We start from the raw sequence: 23,547 nt of genomic DNA on the forward strand, positions 1-23,547 counted from the left end.
CTTGTACATTTGTAGTTTGCGGGACCCATTGCTCACAGCTGCTCCCTCCTTGGATGCTATACCCTCACTCTATAAGATAGGGTGGGAAATGTCCCCTACTTTACCCATGAGAGCATCGCAGAAGGGAGAGACTGAGGGACTTACTCAACTAGCATGAGGCTGAATGAGGACTCAGATCCTGGTAATCTGGCTCCGGGGCCGGCACTTAATCCTGCTTGGTATGTTCCTGGGCCCTCTCTTACAGGAACTTCAGGTGCTAATGTTGCGGGATTTAGGAGGACGAGAGAGACCTTGGGTTGAAACAGGAGAATTTTTATTGAGTGTACTCAGACCCAGCTGACTTAGGTTTAAAAGACTGGGCCCGGAACAAAGATAGTACTTGACTTTTATATATATCTTATAAAAGGGGATGGGTTAGCTTGAAGTAAGCTTATAGTGGTGTGAAAGCAGGGATATAGAGGCAGGACAAAGACAGGATTAGGTATGACTGTTGCCAAGCAACCTAATGTTTGTTATTTAGGTTTGCCTGGGCATGGGCTTATTTTATAACCTTTATTATGGTGCCCAAGGAGCTGTAGTTTAGGTTTATTTAGGCTTTTTATGACTTTTGTTGTATTTTTTAGATAAAACAGAATACTTGAAGTTACTAGTTATAGAGAACAGGAATTTTAAAATTTATTTTATAAAACAAAGGAAAATTTTGTTTTTTTTTATGTTGAGGAAGTGCTGTGAGAGTTTTAAAGAGCATATCAGATAATATTATTAAGACTTTTTGGGGGTCTGGGCTGTGCTCGTTACTGCCTCTGGGACAAGTTCGCTTAATATAGGAAAACTTATATTTTTTAAAATTTTATATAAAAATTCTTCTGTTTCAACCTGAGGTCTCTCTCATCCTCCTAAATCCTGCAGCACTAAGCATGGTTCCCGTAAGTGCACTGGATTCAAGGTGACTTCCTCCTTGTTTTTGGATGTTTTGGCTGTAACAGCGATGAGATGGCCCCTCCCAGAACTGAGAACAGAGAGAATATTGTGCTAGACAGCTGAGGCTGCAGCAATGTAGGCTGATGGAGGGGTGTCAAGGAGAAAGGATGTGGTCGCCTTCACGGCACCATCACAGCCTTTGGTTTGTTTAAACAGAGTGAATTAGTGTTGTGGTTTCTGCTGCTAAGAAAACCCTGTTCGTTTATTCATTCACCTATTTATTCATCCATCCATTCAGCTGACATTTATTGGCCATCTGGCAGGTGGCTGATCTGGGCATTAAAAGTACAGATAAGGACCCTCTTTGCAAAAAACTTCTTGTCTACTGGGGAGACCTACAAAGAAAAGATGAAAATGAAGTGTGAAGATTGTTGTACTAAGGTTCCGGTGGAACAGAGAAGAGAAATCTTTAAAATCTGCCTGGGAGAGCCAGGAGAAGCTTCAGCCAATAGGTCCTACATGAGCTGACCCTTGAAAGCTGGCTGAAATTTTGCCATGGGGTGGATTTCACCCATGGGGTGGGCAGGAGAAGGGAGTGTCCACCCAAGAGAGAGATGTGTGTGTGGAAGAATTTGGTAGAAGAGAGTCTGGTGTATTTTAGAATTTAGACTCTGGATTTGGCCATAGGGTGTTTGAGTTCTACCTTCATGACTTGCTCACTGGGCAAGTGACTTTTCATTTCTCGGAGCCACAGTTTTCTTCTTTATTTTATAATGGTAACATACATAACAGAAATTTTACCACTCGAACTATTATTAAGCGGGCAGTTCAGTGGCATTAAGTGTATTCACATTGTTGTTGTACAGTCATCACCATGGTCCATTTCCAGAACTGTATCGTCATCCCTAACTGATCATCATCCCTAAACTATTCCCATTAAACACCAACTCCCCATTCCCACCTTTCTCTAGCCCCTGCTGACCCCCATTCTATTATCCATTTCTATAGATTTGACTGTTCTAGGAACCTCATGTAAGTACATATGCATATGACATCACAGAATGACCTCAAGGTTCACCCATGTGATAGCCTGTGTCAGAATTTCCTTTTTTTTCAATGGATAATATTTCATTGTATATATAGACCATATTCTGTTTATCCATTCATCCATTGATTGATAGATACATGGGCTGCTTCCACCTTTTGGCTATTGTAAATAATACTGCTGTGAACATGAGTGTGCAAATATCTATTCAAGTCCCTGCCTTCAACTCTTGGATGTGTGCCCAAAAGTGGAATTGCTGCATCATGCGGTAATTCTGCACCACAGTTTTCTGATTTGTAATACAATTTCAGGGTTACTGTGCAGCTTAAATTTGATTGAATGTACAAAGTACTGAGCATTGCTTGGCACATAATCAGTATTAAGTCCCATCCTGAAGGGCCCCTTCTAGCCTCTCCTGAAAAGTGAACCCTTTAAAGCAAAAGCACTTTTAGCTATTTGGATGAAAAAATACCTCTTCAAATGTAGTGCATGATTCTTAAATGGAGGTTCTTTTTGGCACTTTTGTGGAGTTTGGGTGAGGAGTCAGATGGCCAGATTTGCATAGTGAAGTGTGATTGGGTCCTGGGAAGTCATGCCAGGGAGCAGGTGAAAGCCAATGAGTATTCTGCCAGGTTCAAAGCCCCAGTGGCCAGTTTCCATCTGGATGGGCCTGGAAGGCTTCCTGGAGGAAGGAGTAGTGAACCCAGCTGGGGAAAAAGGAGGTAAAGGAATGGATGAGAACCTGCCTGCTTCATCTTGAGAGAGGCTGAGGAAGCACAGACCTGGGAAGGTAGCCACTGGCTGCCCCTTGGTCTCCATGGCTGCCACGCTTTGAACATGCCTTTGCTGCAGGGCCAATGAAAAGTTGGACATTAGCTATCTTCATCTCAACCTACTCCCTGTCAAGTCTTGCTTTTTTTTTTTTGACACGAGATTCTTGCTCTGTCAACCAGGCTGGAGTGCAGTGGCACCATCTCGGGTCACTGAAACCTCCACTTGCGGAGTTCAAGTGATTCTCCTGCCTCAGCCTCCCAAGTAGCTGGGATTACAGGCACATGCCACCACGCCCGGCTAATTTTTGCATTTTTAAAGTAGAGATGGGGTTCACCATGTTGGCCAGGCTGGTCTCCTGACTTCAAGTGATTCACCCACCTTGGCCTCCCAAAGTGCTGGGATTACAGGCGTGAGCCACTGCGTCTGGCCAAGTCTTGCATTTACCATGGGAAATTGTTAGCATGGTCATCATTTGGTCAGCTTTAGTAGAGAGTATCTTTTATGTTTCTCAAAGGCATTATGTTCTGTTGTTGTAAATGTGTGGAATCAGCCACCCAGTCACCTGAACTTCCATTTAGCATCAGGTCCCTGGCCATGGGACTTGGGCAGGAGCACCAGGGCTGGCCCATCAAATACCTCAATATATTCCTCCCTGATGAGGGAGGGGCCGGAATACATGTTATCACTACTTTTTAACATGGTTCCGGATATGTTAGCCAGTGTAATAAGATAAGAAAAATAAGAAATAATAATAATGGGGAGAAAAGATAAGATTATCACTATTTTTTTTTTTTTTTGAGACAGTGTCTCACTCTATTGCCCAGTCTGGAGTGCAGTGGTGCGATCTCGGCTCAATGCAAACTCCGCCTCCCAGGTTCAAGTGATTCTCCTGTTTCAGCCTCCTGAGTAGAGTAGCCGGGATTACAGGCACCCGCTACCACGCCTGGCTAATTTTGTTTATATTTCTAATAGAGATGGGGTTTCACCATGTTGGCCAGGGTGATCTCGAACTCCTGACCTCAAGTGATCTACCCGCCTCAGCCTCCCTAAGTGATTATTACTATTTTTAGGTAGTTTAACTTTAGCCATTCAAAGGAATTAAATGAAGAAATATTTGATCTAAGAAGAAAGTTTATTAAGATGACTGATTTAAAAATAATGTAATAAAAATTAATAGTTTTCCTGTATGTCACAAATAACTAATTGGAAAATATAATTTAAAAAATCCATACACAATAGCAACATAAAATATAAAATTACTAGGATTTATAAGAATACATTCTTATATATGGAATCCAAGAAGAGTCTTAAATAAATTAAAAGAAATGCTATGTTAGTGAACAGAAAAACCCAATACTGTAAAGAAGTGTATACTTTAGATTAGTTTTAAAATTCAAAACCTCAGAAGGTAGTTGAGTTTTTATTTTGTTTTGTTTTCCATTTGACCGAATGATAATCTTAAGTTCAGGTAAAAGATTAAACAGGTGATAAAAACCAGAAAGTATTCAAAAAGGTCATAATGAATAAGGCTGGGAGACCACTGCTGGCTAGATATTAAAACAAACTGTAAAAATATAATAATTAAAGCTGTATGGTACTAGCTTCAGAAGAGACAGCTACACAAGCAGGTTAAAGTGGAAAATCTGCAAGTGTGACTGACTGTATCTAGGTGTTCATTATATAAAAAAGGCAACATTTCACACTCATGGTAAAATTGTAAAATATTCATAGTATTATGCTAGAAGTTAGCTGTTTGAAAACCAAAGTAAACATCTTACCTTACTTCATATACCAAAATATATCCCAGATGGATTAAAGAATTACCTTTAAACAGTAAAGTCAGAAGAGACCAGAAGAAAATATAGATGAAAAGCCATATAATTTAGAGATTTCAACAAAGGCAGAAATCAGAAAAGATGGAGATGCTTGACTATATAGCAATTAAAAATATTACTAACAGTAAAACAATAAAAGGATAAGAAGTAGGACATTCGACTTGTAATATATGATAAAGGGTTGATGCATTTAAAATATGAAATCTTAATATTTTAATAAAAAAGCATGCTTTAGTAGAAAAGGTCAATGGTATGAGCAAGGCATTCACAAAAAGGAAATAATTCCACCATTGAACTTATAAAAAATATTCAACTGAATGAGTAACAAAAGAAATACAAATTAAAGTTTCACTGAGCTAAGTTTTTATCTACTAAACTTTCATATATTAAAAGGAGTTAAGTAAACTGAAAAAAATGAAACTATGCTGGAGGATTCACTTATTTCATTTCTTTTATATAAATAATACTTGAGGCAAATATGATAAACTTAATAAATGTCGATTCTGAGGGGGAAAGAATAAAAGGAGTTAAATAAATTGTAATACCTGCTGTTGACTAGGTTGTAGTTAAATGGACACTCAAACTGTTGATAGGTGTTTACATTGGCATGACCCTTTCTGGAGGGTAATAAGATAGTATCTAACAAGAGCTATAAAAATGTGTAAACAAAAAAATTCATACCCCTTGACCCAGAGTAATCTATATGCAAACATTTAGCTCTAACGATGTTCATTGTAGCATTATTTGTAATGAGGAAAACAGGAAATGAGCTGAATGATGAAAATTGGTGACTGGCATAGTAAATTAAGGCCATCTCTAGAAAACAGTAGTATATAGTCATTAAATTTCATTGTGGGGGCTGGGCATGGTGCCTCACGCCTGTTATCCCAGCACTTTAGGAGGCTGAGGTGGGTGAATTGCCTGAGTTCAGGAGTTCAAGACCAGCCTGGCCAATATAGTGAAACCCCATCTTTACCAAAAATACAAAAATTAACCGGTAGTCCACCTACTTGGGAGGCTGAGGCAGGAGAATCACTTGAACCTAAGAGGTGGAGGTTGCAGTGACCTGAGATTGCACCACTGCACTGCAGCCTGGGCAACAGAGCGAGACTCTGTCTCAAAAAAAAAAAAAAAAATCACTGTGTGGCTGGGCATGATGGCTCACACCTGTTATCCCAGCACTTTGGGAGGCTGAGATGGAAGGATCGCTTGAGCCCAGAAATTCAAGACCAACCTGGGAAGCATAGGGAGACCCTGTCTCTACAAAAAATTTGAAAATTACCTGAACATGGTTGCATGTGCCTGTAGTTCCAGCTACTTGGGAGGCTGAGGTGGGAGGATTGCTTGAGCCTGGCAGGTTGAGGCTGCAGTGAGCTATGATCCTGCCGTGAACTTCACAAAGTAAGACCCTGTGTCAAAAAGAAAAAAATAAATTGGCTGGGTGTGGTGTCTCATGCCTGTAATCCCAGCACTTTGGGAGGCTGAGGTGGGTGGATCACAAGGTCAGGAGATCGAGATCATCCTGGCTAACACAGTGAAACCCCATCTCTACTAAAAACACAAAAAATTAGCTGGACATAGTGGCACACACCTGTAGTCCTAGCTACTCAAGAGGCTGAGGCAAGAGAATCACTTGAACCCGAGAGGCGGAGGTTGCAGTGAGCTTAGATCGCGCCACTACTCTCTCCAACCTAGGTGATAGAGCGAGACTCCGTCTCAAAAAAAAAAAAAAAAAAAAAAAAATTTATTAATGTGACCATGTTCACAATATATTGATGGAAATAAGCAGACCATGATTTCATTATGTCTGATTTGATACTACTTTTTTTAAAAAACAGATTTTTTAAACATAAAAACATTATGATGCTACTTTCGTAAAAAATGTGTACGTGTGTAAGTAGATAGAAAAAAGATTGTCTAGACATACGTCAACATAGTGATTTTTTTGGATGATTGGATGAGTCATGGAAGATTTTATTTTTTTCTCCATTCTTTCTGGTGTTTCAGGGTTTTGGCATTGAAGTACTTTTGTACTTAGAGGAATTTTATAAAAAACAAAAGTTCCCTTTGAGGGATACTTTGCATCTGCATTATTATCTCTTACCCTCATCATTCCTGAGGACGAACAGAAAATACCTGTGAGGAAGTATTTACATTTGTTTGCAGTGGTGCTGGGCTGCATTTGTGTGGACCCTGGACTCCCAGCTGTCCACACAGTTATAAAGAGTAATTAAAAGCTCCCTGAACAACAGGTCCCTTATCAGCCTTAAACCTTATTGTTCAGATACATTGGCTTTTATTCATAGTCTTACTAATCAACTGGGGACAAAAAAGACCCATTGAACCATTAGCCCTCAGCCCGAGATGAGAAGCGCATGATGGTACAATGGCCGTGGTTCAGACTCAGATGTTATGCTATGTTTTGAATTCAGTCCAGGTTCCTAGGAGGAAAACACCCATCAAATTATGTTGGCTCTAGAGCAATCCCAGTCAACAGATGACATCACCGACTTTTCCTTCCCTGCTGGACTTTATTTGGAGGGGTTGCAAGAATTGTGCAACCTTGGAATAAACAGAACAGAGACCCGACTCCTCAAGCATTGTGTTTCTGAGTTTAGTTTCAATCCAACAGCGGATCTGTTTTTTTTACTCCTTGTGACGAGATTGTTCCTGCAGCTTTTGTACAAGGGTGGAGTGGGTGTCCATTTGCTGATGAGCATCCTGTGTACACGCTGGTTGTTATTTGAACGAGGTGCTCTTGTCTTGATTATGTATTGTCTGCCCATAAATGATGTCTTGAAATAGAGGGGTGAGCATCACCTTATTTATTTTAATCCATGTTTGCACAGAAGGATTTTTGTAATCAGGTCATGGGGTTTGTGTGTAGAACTCAGTAAGAGGTAATCATGACCCTGTCCGTCATTTGCTCATTGTTCTTTCCTGTTATTAACAATGGCTTTTGGGCTTTCGGGGAGCATTTAGTTCTGCGCGTTGTGTATGTAGGTATGTGTTCTGTGGGGGCTGTAAGTCCTTCAGTTATAGTCGGATTCCCTTCCCAGCAAGGAACCAACAGGAAGGAAAATGAAGTCAAACCCAGTCTTTGCACGTGGAAGCTTGTGGCATGACTGTTATTTTTTTGTGATGTTCTGTACAGCCCTGTAATCTCTTATTTTTGGCAAGCCAACTCTGAATCTGTGGTCCCGTAGCCCCAGGCAACCAAAAGCTGAGACAAACAGAGGAAGTGTCGTTATTCACATGTTTCTCTGGCCACCTCATCGGGCTGGACGCTGCTGGCTGCCACCCCTCGCTGAGCTGGAGCTCTCCAGAGTGCAGCCTGGCCGGGCAGGGATTGTTGACCCTGGCCCCCGTAGGAAGCACCTTTGGTTGGTCCCCCCGTCCCCAGGGTCCCTGCCACTCATTACTTCTCTGCAGTCTTTCTGTAATTTGTTCATCGTCTGGAATTTATTTCTGGCAGACGTTGTGGTCAAAACTGGGAAGTGTCTGTTTCCTTAAGACAGCCTTTCCTTAAACCCAGGAAGTGGAGTAGGGAACTCTCCTTCCTGACCTCCTGCCTGTCACACGCACATGGGCATACACACACGTGTACACACTCTTACCATGTGCACACACACAGGCACACACATGAGAAAGGGACCGGGAGAGCCAGGGCGTGCACCCCAGCCTGGGCTCCCAGCATCCCTAGGGGTTTTGGAAGAAGAGTTTCAGTTTTTCAAAGCCTGCTGCAGATGTAACTGTCCTGATGTATTGTGGGATCTGCAAGAGCCTGTGGCATCAGGTTTCTTTCCTTTTGAGGGATCATTTTTGTTATCTGCTCTGATAGGCAGTTTTACTTGCATTGGATTTTTGATAAAATGGGAAATGAATTGATTTGTTCCTGATACATTCCATTGGATCCAGTCCATCTGATAGGAAGGTTGTTTGCATCACAGTGTCCCGCGTTGGGGGGGTGGGGGGGGGTGGGGGGGGGCTGCCCTGGGAAGTGAAAGGTCTGTGTTTATGTCTGTTGACAGAGGGTCTCTATGCTTCTTACTTTTCTAGCATTTACTCTTATTTTACAATTAGTGCCTGCTTGCTGTGTGAACAGGACAGATTTGTCTTGTTTGTTTGGGTGGTATTCAGTTTCATGCAGAAGACTTAGCTAGATGAGTGACTCAAAGTTCCATGCCTGGGGCCCTCCGCCCTCCTTCCCTCAATCACGCCTTTATCCAGTCCCTTCCCACGCCCTGTTGTTCCTCTTTGCAATCCTCTGTCCTAGCCTATCCCCCCTGCTCTCCCCTGACACAGAGGGGTGCCTTTTGTCTCCCCACAACAGCACTGGAAGATGCTAGAACACTTGGAGAATACTAGTTCTGCACCAGGGATTATGTTCAGCGGGTTTATCTCCTCAAGTATGTTTTTACTTACTTACTTTCACCCCTAAAGTATGTTTTTACTTACTGAACACATGATTGTGTAGGCCCTACTGTTGTTAGCTGTTTGTAGATACTATTTCAGAACAACGCTGTGAGTAGCTACTATTATTAAGTCCATTTTGCAGATAAGAAACCTGAGGCCCTGACAGGGTAAGGAATCCTAAGGTTCTGTAGCTAGCCGTGGTAGAGCTGGGGTGTAAACTCAGGCTTTCTGACTCCAAAGTTCATACTTTTAATCCCTATACAGTGAAGTAGGCACTGTTGCTATTTCTATTTTGCAGATGGGGAAACTGAGGCACTGAGGAGTTAAGTACTTTGCCCAGGGTCCTAGAACTAGTCAGTGGTAGAGCCAGGATTCCACCCAGACAGGTGAGCTCTGGAGCCAAAGCCCTGAGCCTCTGTAGTAGATTCCTCGTGGCTTTCTGTCCTGTCCTTGTTCCCAGAAAGTTCCCAGGGGACAGTTACGGAATCACTGGGTGCTTGCTGTTCACACACACACAGTTTCTACTGGCTCTCTAGCATTTCTTTCATTAGTGAGAGAATGTTTCAGCCCAGCTTTTCAGATGGTGGAGTTGAGGCCCCCTTGTTTGAGCTGGGTATTTGAGAACCAGCAGGCTTGAGGGCCTATGAGGTCTCTGAAGAACACAGTGGTGGTGGGGCCAGGAGAAGTCACTTCTTGGGACTTTGGAAAGCCTAGAGGAATTCTAGAAATGAAACACCACACACTTACTGGAAGCCAAGTTCGTGTTTCTCCCACTGGTGGAAGGGGGATATGAGGTGCTGTAAACGTGGCCTTTTTTCAGATGCAGAGTGCCTGTCTAATTACAGGAAACAGAGATGTCGCCCCACACTGAGCCAAGGATTTCAACATCTCTTGGAGAAATTCTGCATGGACCTGAAGTTTGAAGCTTTGCATTGTAACCAAGTTGGCTCTCCTTGCCTTCTCCCCAGGCCACGATTTCGTCATCCTGCTTTACGGATGGCATTTCCTATTAAGTGTCTGTCTGTGAACATAGACATGGAGCTGAGACAAAGCACAGCTTCTCCCTGGACCCGGAAAGAGGGACTCAGGCGCCTGGGGCTGGGGCCTGACTCCAGAGCCGCTGCTGCTGCCTGGCCTGGTTCGGGGATGCCTAGCCTAACAAGGCAGCCTGGGCTGAGAATCGCTTAGGGCTCAGGTTGATGAAGCTGGCAGAATGGTTGAGGGGGCACTAGATCTAAGATGGTGGCCAGAGCCATTTAATCATGTGGTTGTGAAATTGTCAGTAACTTCTTTGTATGGCCAGTTGATCTGATCTCTCATGTAGGACTCAGTCCCCTATTTGGATCTTGGAAGGTAGCCATTTATTTGAAACAGACAGCCTGGTATAGTGAAAAGAGCTTTGTGTTTTACCCCCTCAGATAGTAAGCAAAGAAAATGGAAAAAGCAGCACTGTCTGGGGTGACATCCTGATGCATTGCTGGTGGCAGAGTGAAGAGGTGACACATTTGGAACATAATGTGGCCGTCTGTATGAAAAACCATAGTTTATCCAGTAATCCCAACCCTAGGACTCTCCAGAGAAAACCATTTAAAATAGAAGGAAAGTTATTTGCATGAATATGTTCATAAGAACATTATATATAATAGAGGAAATTTGGAAGAAACCTACAGGTTCTTCCACAGGGAAATGGTTAAGGAAATCATGGTAGACTCTCCACAAGAATGGCTCCCATTAAAAATTGAATTAGGAAGACTCTAAGATAATGTGGTATTAAGAAAAAAACTCCATGATTAAAAGTGAGCATGGGCCAGGTGTGGTGGTTCAGGCCTGTAATCCCAGCACTTTGGGAGGCCGAGGCGGGTGGATCGCTTGAGCCCGGAAGTTCAAGACCAGCCTGGGCAACATGGCAAAACCCCATCTCTGTTAAAATATAACAAAATGAGCTGGGTGTGGCGGCACCCACCTGTAGTCCTAGCTACTTGGGAGGCTGAGGTGGGAGGATCACTTGAGCCCAGGAGGTTGAGGCTGAAGTGAGATATGATCATGTCACTGCTCTCTAGCCTGGGTGACAGAGCGATACCCTGTTTTAAAAAAAAAGAAAAAAAAAAAGTGAGCATGCTGTGTGATTCACCCACATCAAATACCTGCACATGACAGATCTAGAAGATAGTATAGAAAAAGATTAGCAGAGTCGGTACAGTGACTCATGCCTGTAATCCTAGCACTTTTGGGAGGCCGAGGCGGATGGATCACTTGAGGTCAGGAGTTCAAAACCAGCCTGGCCAACATGATGAAACCCCATTTGTACTAAAAAATACAAAAAATTAGCGGGGTATGGTGGTGCATGCCTGTAATCCCAGCTACTTGGGAGGCTGAGGTGGGAGAATCACTTGAACCCGGGAGGTGGAGGTTGCAGTGAGCCAAGATTATACCACTGCACTCCAGCCTGGGTGACAGAACAAGACTCTGTCTCTAAAAAAAAAAAAAAAGAAAGAAAGAAAGAAAAAAATCAGTAGTTATTATTTGATAAGTGGGATTATAGGTAATACTTTTTCCTGTTATAGAAAAAGAATAAAGGAAACAGTACAGATTTAAGATTCAGACCTGGGGGTTTAATTCCAGTTATTGTTATATCTGATTATGTATCTTTTAGAAATGCTTGAAACTTTTCTGAGTCTCAGATTCATCAGTAAAATGATAGAATAATTTCTAAGTGTCCTTTAGTCAACCCAATTCCAGCTGCAAATCGTTCCTTCATGTAGAATATGCCAGACTTGTTTAATATCAATATCATGGGCAATTAGTAACATCACTGTGCACAAACAATTAAAGTCCTCGAGACCGGGCAGGGTGGCTCACGTCTATAATCCCAACACTGTGGGAGGCCGAGGCAAGAAGATTGCTTGAGCCTAGGAGTTTGAGACCAGCCTGGGTAACATAGTGAAACCCCGTCTCTACTAAAAATACAAAATATTAGCTGGGCATGGTGGTATGCACCTGTAGTCCCAGCTACTAGGGAGGCTGGGGTGGGAAGAACACTTGAGCCTGGGAAGTCAAGGCTGCAGTGAGCTGAGGTCATGCCATTGCACTACAGCTTGAGTTAAAAAAAAAAAATTCTCCTACAGATTCGTTTTCAGGACTCAGGGTCTAATGAAACCTTCCTTGCAGGCCGTCCTCAGACCATGCATGACCCTTCCATGTGAGTAGAGAGCAAATGACCCAGTCCCAGTTTTTCAATAAAGCCATTCCTGGCAGAGAGGGTTATTCTGGGGTTTTGCTCCCCATGCCTCGTGATTGACTCCGGAGCTGGGGACGTGCTTGGAACACTGACCCCTTGCTGCCTGCACATGGGCTGGAGGACTCTCATTCCCTCCATGTCTGCTTTCCGTGAGCCAGGGAGGGAGTTTCTACTCAGCGTTGGGCTCATCACTCTTAAAGGATTTGCACGTCATCCTTTGGTGGTGGTGGCCCCTCATCACCACACACAGATTTTATTAGCCTGGCTTTTTTTTTTTTTTTTTCCCCGAGATAGAGTCTCTCTCTGTTGCCCAGGCTGGAGTGCAGTGGCACAATCTTGGCTCACTGCACCCTCTGCCTCCTGTTGCCTCAGCTTCCTGAGTAGCTGGGACTACAGGCACATGCCACCATGCCCAGCTAATTTTTGTAATTTTAGTAGAGACAAGGGGTTTCACCATATTGGTCAGACTGGTCTCGAACTCCTGACCTCAAGTGATCCACCCCCCTCGGCCTCCCAAAGTGCTGGGATTACAGGTGTGAGCCACCATGCCTGGCCTAGCATGGCCTTTGATCTTGGATGCAGGGAGCCCATGAGTAATCTATACCACGCCTCAAAGAGAAGGGTTTTAGGAGGTGCCGAAACGCTGACAAGCTCATTATCTGATGCCCTGAATTGTCTTTCTCTCATGCACATTGGGTTAAAATCATTAGTTACCCACTTAAGTGAACTTGCATGTGTTTCCAATGACAGAAAAGGATTTAGGGATGGATTGTTGAGGTGACTGCTATGCATAGAAATACCTAGAAGGAGGTGGTGGTTTAAACTGTAGAAGGAGGCAGGTGCCAAGCGCTCCCAGTTTGGGGTTTGAGCTCCCACATCTGTCTGCACAGCAGCAGGCAAGTCCCGTGGCTCCCAGGGTCTGCATCTGTGATGTAAGGATCGTAAACCTGCCCTGCCTACCTTGTTTGAGCATCAGACGAGATAAGGTACGTGATAACGCTTTGTGAATCACTTAAAAACACTATATCTATGTGAGGTTGATATTATTGCTATCAAGTACATACAAACTTGTAGGAAATTATAAAATGGTTCAGTGTTCCATTCCTGTTTTTGAAACTTTCCGAAGGGAGGTGGATATGTTTCCCTGAGGTGGGGAGCTAGGGTTGTGCCTGTGTTCATCCAGGAAAATGGGATGAAAAGCCCTAGATACCTCTGCGACATCATCTTCAGAATGTGAAATGACAGTGGGTTTGGAATCTGGGCCTTCTCTCTGCCTGCTCTCCGCCTCTCCTTCCCCACCCGCAGTCTCCAGCTCTGACTCCTGGCCTCTCAGGGTCCTCTCCCAGCAGCCTGGAAGGAAGGGACATCCTCATTCCAGGGCCCAGGCCATGAGAAAGGAAGCAGTGGGCAGGGGTGCAGGCTGCAGGTGTGGGCAGCTCCAGGTGCCCACTCTAGGCTTCAGGATGAGTGGCTCCCTTCGTGCAGTGGGTGCCCGTCCTGGCAGGTACAGTTGCCAGAGACGCCCACCTGCTTCAGCTGCATACCACGGGGTTCTTCCTGAGACTAAACAGGGTCCTGCTCCTCATATCCATCGGCCAGTGAGTGATGAGGAAGACTGAATGCCGAGGGACAGGAGGAAGGAGGTCAGGAGAAAGGGAGAAGGGCTGGCCAGGAGGGAGGAGAGAGGAAACGACAGAGGAGAGCCAGAGATCAGGAGCCCCAGGCCTGCCAGCTGGGGAAGGCCCTGCTGTTACACTCTTCAGAACCCCAGCTCAGGACCTTTTGAATAAATGTTAGGAGTGTGAGTGGAATTTAATGAGTAGGACAGACCTCCTGGGTGAGCATTGAATATGAGGGTGAGTGGGGCATGGTAGCTCATGCCTATAATCCCAGCATTTTGGGAGGCCAAGGTAGGAGGATCATTTGAGCCCAGGAGTTTGAGACCTGCCTGGGCAACATAGGAGATACTTTCTCTACAGAAAATTAAAAACTAGCTGGGCATGGTGGCACAGGCCTGTGGTCCCAGCTACTCAGGAGGCTGAGGGGGGAGGATCGCTTGTGCCCTGGAGATCAAGGCTGCAGTCAGCCATGATTGCACCACAGCATTCCAGCTTGGGTGACAGAATGAGACCCTGTCTCAAAAAAATAAGTAAAAAATAAAACATAAAATGGGGGTGGAGGAAGAAGAGCCAGGGGAAGATTCTTTGGAGACGTGGGAAGTAAATTTGCAAGATTGCTGTCTCGGAGCTGGGCAGACAGGAAGGGAACAGAGCTGGGATGTGGCAGGGACAGGTTCCAGGCACCGGCAGGATGGGGGCCAGTGTGCAGTGGGCCAAGAGGGAATGGGAGCGAGAAAGTGGGGTGTCAGCAACATTCAACTCCCTCCATAGCTCGATGAGAAGAGAGGGATGTTAGCTGGAGGGTCCTCCAGGATCATTTTATCTGTATCCCTTTCGTATCTTTCAATGAGTTTTTGTTTTCCCTAACTAGATTGTTGGCATTTTAAGGGCACAGTTTATAACTTCTACCTCTTTGTTTCCTCCAAAGTTGGCTGATCACCAGATCACTTAAAGGAGGTTGTTTGTTTTGTAAGCATTTTACCAGATCTTGCCTTAACACTTACTTCCCCCAGAGTTAGTCATAATCATTCTAGCAGGGCTTCTAGATGCTGAATAATGACCGATGGCGCCACTTGATTTATAGGAAGATACTGGTTTAGTTTTAAAAGCAAACTTACATTGAACAAAGTTTAGGAAAGAGAAAGGAGAGGGCTACTCAAGTGCCTGAAGGTCTGAGCAGTGAAGAACACGTTTCCATATGCCTGCCACGCTTAGGCTCAGGACACGGTTTTCCTATCTGTTTATTGAATTGGGTCACTTGCTTTAGTTATAATATACGAAGGGATAAGACTGGATTTCACTTCTCAATTAACTAGCCCTCTTGCTGTCTTTTAATCACACGTTCAGGGGTCAGATTCCAGCCCCGCCAGTCAGTGGCTGCACTGGCCAAGGCCACGTGGTTGACCACCATCCAGAGTTCTGCCAAGAGCCTTACCTGCTGGAGGCACGAGAGGTGTGGCTGTTACACAGCTTCGGTGGCGCAGGCCCTCTGCCTGGTACATTTTAAGTAATATGAGCAGATTACTTAATCTCACTGTCTGTTCAGTTGAAAACTAGGGCCAACCCCGGCTCAGAGCTCAGGGGGCTGTTGTGAGGATTAAATGAGAGAATCCATGGAAGATGCTTAGAGTAATACCAGACACACAGGACGTGCTGAATAAATCAGAATGGTTTTTACTATTACTCGCATCTTTCAATGTTTGTAACTTACACTTATGTTACAGTTAGTCATTTCATTGGCGTGTGCTAACCAAAGGTGGCCTGACCCCTCCCCATCCGTTAAGAGGACTGGAGTTTAAAATCCAGGCACATGGAGGATCAATGGGGGAGCTGGGTACTCCTTCGACTTCAGTGTCCAGTGGATGCTGGGGTTCTCAGGTTGGTGTATTGAGTCACATAGTTCCATGACTGAGTCCCTTGGAGGGAGAGGCTAAGGTTGGCTAGAGGCAGGTGTGATGTTTGGTCTGTCCTGTGTACACTGAGCACCTTTTGTATACCAGTCTCCCTGCTTGCTTCCTCCAGACAGAAGAAAACACAGATGGCAATTGGTTCTATTAGAACAGTGCCTCTTATAGTTTACAAACACCATCTTATTGAACACTCATGAAAAATGCTGGGATGTATGTTATTTCTGCTGTTTCATAGATGCAAAAACTCAGGCACAGACATTCTGAATAGTTCCAGCTCTTAGGAAAATGCTTCTTTAGCATTGCGGGAGAAACGGTACATTTGCACAAGGCAAGTAGTTCACCATGTAAGGCGGCTCGTGCTTTAGAGGAACCTAAATACTACACAGTGTTTTATGCATGGGCATTTTTCTTACAAAGGAACATAGCTTTGTCTTCCTGGGGGTGTTTATCAAACCACATCTATGTAGCAGATGCTCTTGAAGCATTTCCCATATTCCCTCACTTACAACACCCTGGTACCCTGAGTTAATTATTAGTCCCATTTCGTGGCTGAGGAATCTGAAGCTCTGAGAGTTTGAACTTCTTGTCTAAAGTCACATGGTGAGGAAGTGGTAGAACTGACCTGCACCCCAGGTATCTGACTCTGGTCTTTCCAATAGTGCCTCTTCAGTGGGTACCCCTTAAATTCTCATGGGACAGGTGCTTTCTCCTCCTTTTCTGCCCTTTTTTTCGGATCAAAACCACATTATCCTAACTGCCAAGCACAACCCGCAAAGGCTCTTATCTCTCCTCCAACAAAAGCCATTCCCTGCCTGGTTGATGAGGTCACCTGGCATTTTGCAGGGCATTTTGCTGGGTAGATGCCAGCTCAGGAAAGCCACGTAGATAAGCCAGTGGGTGGCTTGTGTTACTGCCTCCCCGATGGTTTGCTTTTTATTCAAGTCAATTCATTTATCTGAGATCAAAAAGGGAAAGGCTGATGCACACACATTGAAAAGCAGGGAATGGTGCTGGAGAATGAGGCTGTGACTATTTGGAATAAGATCCTGGAGATGGGCAGTGCTGATAGAGTAAATATCCAGGGAGCAGGGGGAGGTGTGTGCACTGACAACAGGAGTTTTAGCATCTGCCCCTCCTTGCTTCAACGGGCTGATGGGTACCCGAGGGGGGTTGGAGGGCTGAGTGATGGCCCCTCATCCTCCCTTTTCCCTCCTGCTCCATGGATGTAACCTTGAGGTGGGATTGGAGAGCTGGGTGGAAGGCACCCCATCCTCTCTCCTCCCTCGTGCTCCATGGGTATAACCCCAAGGTGGGATCACAGGCTGAGTGAGGACTCCCCATCTTCTCTCCTCCCTCCTGCTCTATGTGCATAACCCCCAGCTGACTTGCAGACTGTGGTACCTGCTCAACTGCTTCAATTCCAGAACAGGGAAGGTGTTTCTGACATCCCTGTGCTTTAATTACTAAGGACCCCTTGAGACCTTATCAGAAATACTGCCAGCCTAGCCCTTTGAAAACTCATGGTCTTGGATTCTCTATCATTGTCGCTCCCTGGCTGTAATATTGTACTATAGTTAGGCAAGATGTTTCCTTTGGGGGAAACGGGGTGAGTGAAGGGTATGAGGGTTCTCTCTGTGTCATTTCTTAATTCTGCATGTGAGTCTACAGTGAGTTTTAAAAAGAAAAAGTTCCAGCCTGGGCAGCATAGCGAGACCTATGTCTCTACACATAATAATGATAAAAAAATTAGCCGGGTGTGGTGGTGCACGCCTGTGGTCCTGGCTGCTTGGGAGGATGAGGTGGGAGGATCGCTTGAGCCCAGGAGGTCAGGACTGCAGTGAGCTGTGATAGCGCTACTGTACTCCAGCTTGGGTGCCAGAGTGAGACCCCTTCTCAACAAAAGAAAAAGGATAAAAGAAAAAAAAATTTTTAAGTAGGGTCATTTAAATAAGGCCAACTCCAAAGGGGTCTTCTATTTGAAGTTTTAGGGAGCAACTTACTTACTTTATGTCTCACACTTTGCTAATATCCAAAATGCAGAACAATAAGGAACCACTTGAGGCAGGAGGGGAATGAAGCACTGATTCTTGCTGCAGCATGGATGAACCTTGACGACATGACGCCAAGTGAAAGCAGACAGACACACAAGACCACATCTTATGTGATTCCATTGATAGGAAATGTCCCGAATAAACAAATCTATGGAGACAGGAAGTAGATTGATGGTGGCCAGGGTTTGGGAGTAGAAGGGGTAGGAAGGAATGGGGAGTGACTGTAAGTGGGTACCAGGTTTCTTTTTTGAGTCGTGTTCTAAAACTAGATTATTGCAGTGGTTGTAAAGCTCTGTGAGTGAACTAAAAGCCATTGGGTTATACCCTTTAAATGAGTGATTGCATAGCATGTGAATTATCTCAACAAAACTGTTAAAAATAAAACAGTAGTGTCCTTTGACAGTTTTAATAGAAGTCATAATGAAAGGAATAGTCCTTTTTCGGAGACTTGTAACTTGCAAATTCAGGCCACTGTCCTGGTGCATGTTCTTGGCTGTCTCATAAACCAGATTCACAGGCCTATCACGCACACCATAAGGGTGTTTCCAGTCACTCATCCTGAGGGGAGGAAAACCCATTGTGTGTCAGGCATTTTGCCAGGTGCTTTTACCTACACTTTATTATGTAAACTACTTGCAGCCCTGCAGGGTATGTGGCTTTATGCCTTTTTTTTTTTTTCTTAATAGTCTTGATCTGTTGCCCAAGCTGGAGTTCAGTGGTATAGTCATAGCTCACGGCATCCTCAAACTCCTGGGCTCAAGTGATCTTCCTCACTTAGCCTCCCGAGTAGCTGTGACTACAGGCACATACCACCATGCCCGGGTAATTTTTTTTTTTTTTGGTAGAGTTGGGATCTCGCTGTGTTGCCCAGGCTGGTCTCGAACTCCTGGCCTCAAGCAATCTGCCCACCTCAGCCTCCCAAAGTGCTGGGATTACAGGTGTGAGTCACTGAACCCAGCTCATGCCTGTGTTTTTATAGATGAATAAATGGAGGTTCCTGGCTGGGCACAGTGGCTCATGCCTGTAATCCCAGCTCTTTGGGAGGCCGAGGCTGGGGGGATCATCTCAGAACAGGAATTCGAGACCAGTCTGGCCAACATGGTGAAACCCCATCTCTACTAAAAAAAAATACAAAAATTAGCCGGGCGTGGTGGTGCGCACCTGTGATCCCAGCTAGTTAGGAGGCTGAGGCTAAAGAATCGCTTGAACCTGGGAGGCGGAGGTTGCAGTGAGCTGAGATCGCACCACTGCACTCCAGCCTGGGCAACAAGAGTGATACTCCGTCTCAAAAAAAAAAAAGAAAAGAAAGAAAAAAGAAAAAAAAAAATGGAGGTTCCTAAAGGCTAAACCACAATGAGGGAGTACTGCAGCAAAAACTAGAATTTGGGGGCTCCTTGACCCCCAAGCCCATTCTCTTTTCACCGCTGGTATAGCCGGGTTGCCAAGGCTGCCCTCTTGCAGGGGCCGATAGCTCAGGGAGGTCACCAGAGGAAAGGCCTGTGAGATCTGTGCAAGTCATTTTCAGGCTTGTGTCCTCAGTGGGGACTCTGTTCCCTCCGGAAGTGAGTGTGACATTCCTCCCTGTCCCCTTGGAGCAGCTCTTCCCAGGAGAGCTTCAGTGGAAAGAGAACTGTGGGAAAACATGTGGAAGCTTTTCGTGGACAAGTTTCTGTGTGTCACGAGCTCTTGAAGGAAGCATGTTTATTTCCCCAAAGTGCTCAACTGTGTCCGGGTCCTGAGCTTTTCAAGGGTTCATAACCCCTGGAGCTAATTTGGATATGCAAGGAAGCCATGGGATTGCAGCCGGGGAACGTGCTATTTTTGTAAGTGATGATGCTGTTGTGTAGTAAACAGGCCCCTCGTGGTAAAATGGGCAGGAGGGAAAGGAGGTGGAGGGAGAAGTTTTGGGAAAAGATTTGCACTCGGTTAGTGATGCTCAAGGTGGTTTAAGGCAGACTCAGTAGTTCCCAGGTTGCTTAGTAGAAATGCAAATTACTGGGTCCCAGTCTGGACCTGCAGCATCAGAAACTCTGGGATAAGGTCTGAGAACCTGTGTTTTATATTTATCTTTATTTTTATTTTTTTGAGACAGAGTCTCGCTCTGTTGCCCAGGCTGGAGTGCAGTGGCGCGATCTCGGCTCACTGCAAGCTCCGCCTCCCAGGCTCATGCCATTCTCCCTCCTCAGCCTCCTGAGTAGCTGGGACTACAGGCGCCTGCCACCATGCCCGGCTAATTTTTTGTATTTTTAGTAGAGCCAGGGTTTCATTGTGTTAGCCAGGGTGGTCTCAATCTCCTGACCTCGTGATCTGTCCACCTCGGCCTCCCAAAGTGCTGGGTTTACAGGCGTGAGCCACTGCACCCGGCCTATTTTTATTTTTATTTTTATTTTATTATTTTTTTGAGACAGGGTCTTGCTGTGTTGCCCAGGCTGGTCTTGAACTCCTGGGCTCTAGCGATCCTCCTGCCTCAGCCTTCCAAAGTGCTGGGATTATAGGCGTGAATCACCGCACCCGGCCTGAACCTGTGTTTTAATGAACACTGGAGATCATTACTGTGCACCCTGAAGTCTGAGGAGTCTAGCATCGGACGATCTGATGACACATCATTGGGATATGGAGTCATGGGTCCTGTCACCAGCCTGAAGTTGTCCTTGTCTGTCACCCTCCCCACTTGGTCTAAGAGTGAGTGGAGCAGAGACAGAAAGTAGATTAGTGGTTGCCAGGGGCTGGGAGTAGCAGGCTAGGAGGGAATGGGGAATGACTGCAGGTGGGTACAGCCTTTCTTTTTTGGTGATGTTCTATATCTAGATTGTGGTAATGGTTGTAAGGCTTTAAGACGGCTTGCTTGAACCTTGCAGTGGAAATGAGTGCCTTGGCCTAAGGAGAAGGGGAGAAAATCTTACGGAGTAAATGAGCTTTTATTTTGTTTCCTTTTTTTTTTGAGGCAGAGTCTCACTCTGTCACCCAGGCTGGAATGCAGTGGTGCAATCTCAGCTCACTGCAACCTCCACCTCCTGGGTTCAAGTGATTCTCCTGCCTCAGCCTCCTGAGTAGCTGGGATTACAGGCACCTGCCACCACACCCAGCTAATTTTTATATTTTTAGTAGACACAAGGTTTCATCATGTTGCCCAGGCTGGTCTCGAACTCCTGGCCTCAAGTGATCTTTTGCCACCAGATATTAAAATGTATTAAAAAGCTGCTCTATTTAGTACTGATTGAGATGAATGGAGCAAAATAGTCCAGGAACAGAACCTGGTATTGTCTCTCTGTAAGGTATGCATGAATTTGAAACATTATTAGATATGTTATCTAGTAGTAATAATGATAAAGTATTTTTTGAAGTCATCATAAATCAATAGAAGGAAAGGATTATTCAGTAACTATGAGCATGTGTCACCAGTACTTATCCTTCTTCTTAGGAGGGATTCGTTTTTTCAATCTTAAAGGAAATAGATACATTGAACATATCAGGCTTCCTTATTTACATTGGCTAGAGAGCCTAACTCTAAATTTAGCCAATGTATAAGACTAAATATCAAGTATTTATCTATACAAACACACACATGTACATACACACTTGCATCCACATATACATACACGTATTTTACGTACACATATTCACATATAAATATACATGTACATACATACACATACATACATGCCTCATTCCTGATTTTATTTTACCATTATTTTTCTTCCACTTTATCTTGCATTACTCTTTCAGGTTTATCACTTTTTTTTGTATTTCATGTGTCTCTATAAACCACCTTAAAACTTTTTTGGGGAAGAAAGTGGACTATAAATAAAGAAATAGAATAAGGTATAACATATAGAAAAAAGGCAGTGAAAATACACCCAAATTTGAATAATCTGATTTTGGGGTGGTGATGGTAGTGGGATTATTAACTTTCCCTATAATTTTCTGTATTTTTGAAATTTTCTACTCAAAGCATCATATCATCAGAAAAAATGATTATTTCTGCTCATTCCCCTTGCTGGCCAGTGAAAGGAATGCATTTCCATAAGTGAGGGTCTGGCAGGGCAGTGTTGAGGGAGGGGTTTTTGCCGTAGCAAAAGCTGGTCCGGTTCCCAGGAGAGCCCCTCCTTTGCTGCTTGACCTGATTGCAAGTGGAGTGTGAGAGCCGGAAGGAAACATTCCGTCACTTATTTAGAGCATTCATTTGGCTCTTCCCTGATCTAGGTGTTCAGTCCCTGCTCGGAGGGAGTTTACATTCTAGTCAGCGGTCAGACAGTAAATGAATGAAACGGATTCAGAAACGATGCCACCCTGGGATGGTGACGTGTAGCCCCAGTGAGAAGGATGAGGAGATGCCCATGTCAAGAGCGAGGGGAATGGGTTTCCAGAGAGAGAGGGCTGCTTGTGCACAGGCTTGGAGTTGCCCAGGGGTTGGGCAGGTCAAATTGAAGAATGGCCCGAAGTGGCCATTGTGGGTGAGCAGGTCGGGAATAGAGAGTACCTTGGAGAGATCAGCTAGGACCGGATCTGACTGGCAAAGGGAAAGAGTTCAAATTGGGCACTAAAGACGGTAGACAGCTACTGAAGGATTTAATAAGGGGAATGGCAGGGTCTGATGAAAGGCTTAAGATCCTTCTAGCTGCTTCTGAAGGTTGATTTGTAGGAGGGCAAGAAATGAAGCCAGGGGAGTGGATAGGGAGATTCTGCCCAAACTGATTGCTACACAGTGATATTTGTATGGTTTTCTTTGTTTTTTTTTTTGTCGTTGTTGTTGTTGTTTGTTTGTGTTTTTGTTTTTGGGGTGTTGATGGGGGGTACATACAACTTAAGAAAAATTGGAATTATTTTGTCAAGTTTTCTATGTCAGCATTTTACTGATGGAATACGCTTGCATTTAAAGTGGACATCATTTTTGTTTTTATTAGATAACATTATCTATATTACAGATACCAGATATGCATGTACTCATTTAATTACATACAGTAATACTTACAAAAAGGTAAATTTGGTCAAAAGAAAATTCAGCTTAGATGGCCATATTTTGTGTGTGTGTGTGTGTGTGTGTGTGTGTGTGTGTGTGTGTGTATTTTTTTTTTTAGGACAAGGTCTTGCTCTGTTGCCCTGGCTGGAGTGCGGTGGTGCAGTCTTGGCTCACTGCAACTTCCACCTCCCGGGTTCAAGCAATTCCCCTGCCTCGGCCTCCCAAGTAGCTGGGACTACAGGCACGCGCCACCACGGCCAGCTAATTTTTGTATTTTTAGTAGAGATGGTTTCACCATGTTGGCCAGGCCGGTCTCAAACTCCTGACTCATGTGATCTGTCTGCCTTGACCTCCCAAAGTGCAATGGCTATATTTCTGACATATACAAAGCCAAGCCCAGTTGATCAGAATTTAGCAGCATCTGCAAGATTTGATCCATTTCAGAAATCTGAGCTCTCTTGCATTACATGGACTGATGTTTTCTTAGCTCAGAACTGCTTACCTGAGTGTAGAAAATCTAATATTTAGGAAGAATGATTCATTGCTTTAAGTGTTCAGTCCTGGTTTTTATCTTTATTGTTGCACAAGTTTGATTTGACCTTGGACAAATCATTTCAGTTGTATTTTAGTGCTCGTGTGCGGAAGACAGGTAGTAATAGTCCCGGTAATCCTCCTGCCATCATGTCAGCTGGGCGAGAGCTCTCCAAGACCTAGGAGAGATAATAGCAGCTGCAAAGGCCCTATGGTGGGAGGCAGCAGGTAGATATTTTAGTAACTG

The 23,547-nt window shown here is 44.5% G+C and overlaps 1 protein-coding gene across 2 annotated transcripts in view; it reads left to right on the plus strand.

Annotated features, from left to right (window-relative positions):
- The window catches only part of DPYSL2 (dihydropyrimidinase like 2), a 146,322-nt gene that overhangs the window by 88,118 nt on the left and 34,657 nt on the right, over nt 1-23,547 (plus strand). The gene's annotated exons all lie outside the window — the stretch shown is intronic.

The sequence above is a fragment of the Chlorocebus sabaeus genome, chromosome 8 (genome assembly GCF_047675955.1).
Source record: "Chlorocebus sabaeus isolate Y175 chromosome 8, mChlSab1.0.hap1, whole genome shotgun sequence".
NCBI classification, from domain to species: Eukaryota; Metazoa; Chordata; class Mammalia; order Primates; family Cercopithecidae; genus Chlorocebus; species Chlorocebus sabaeus.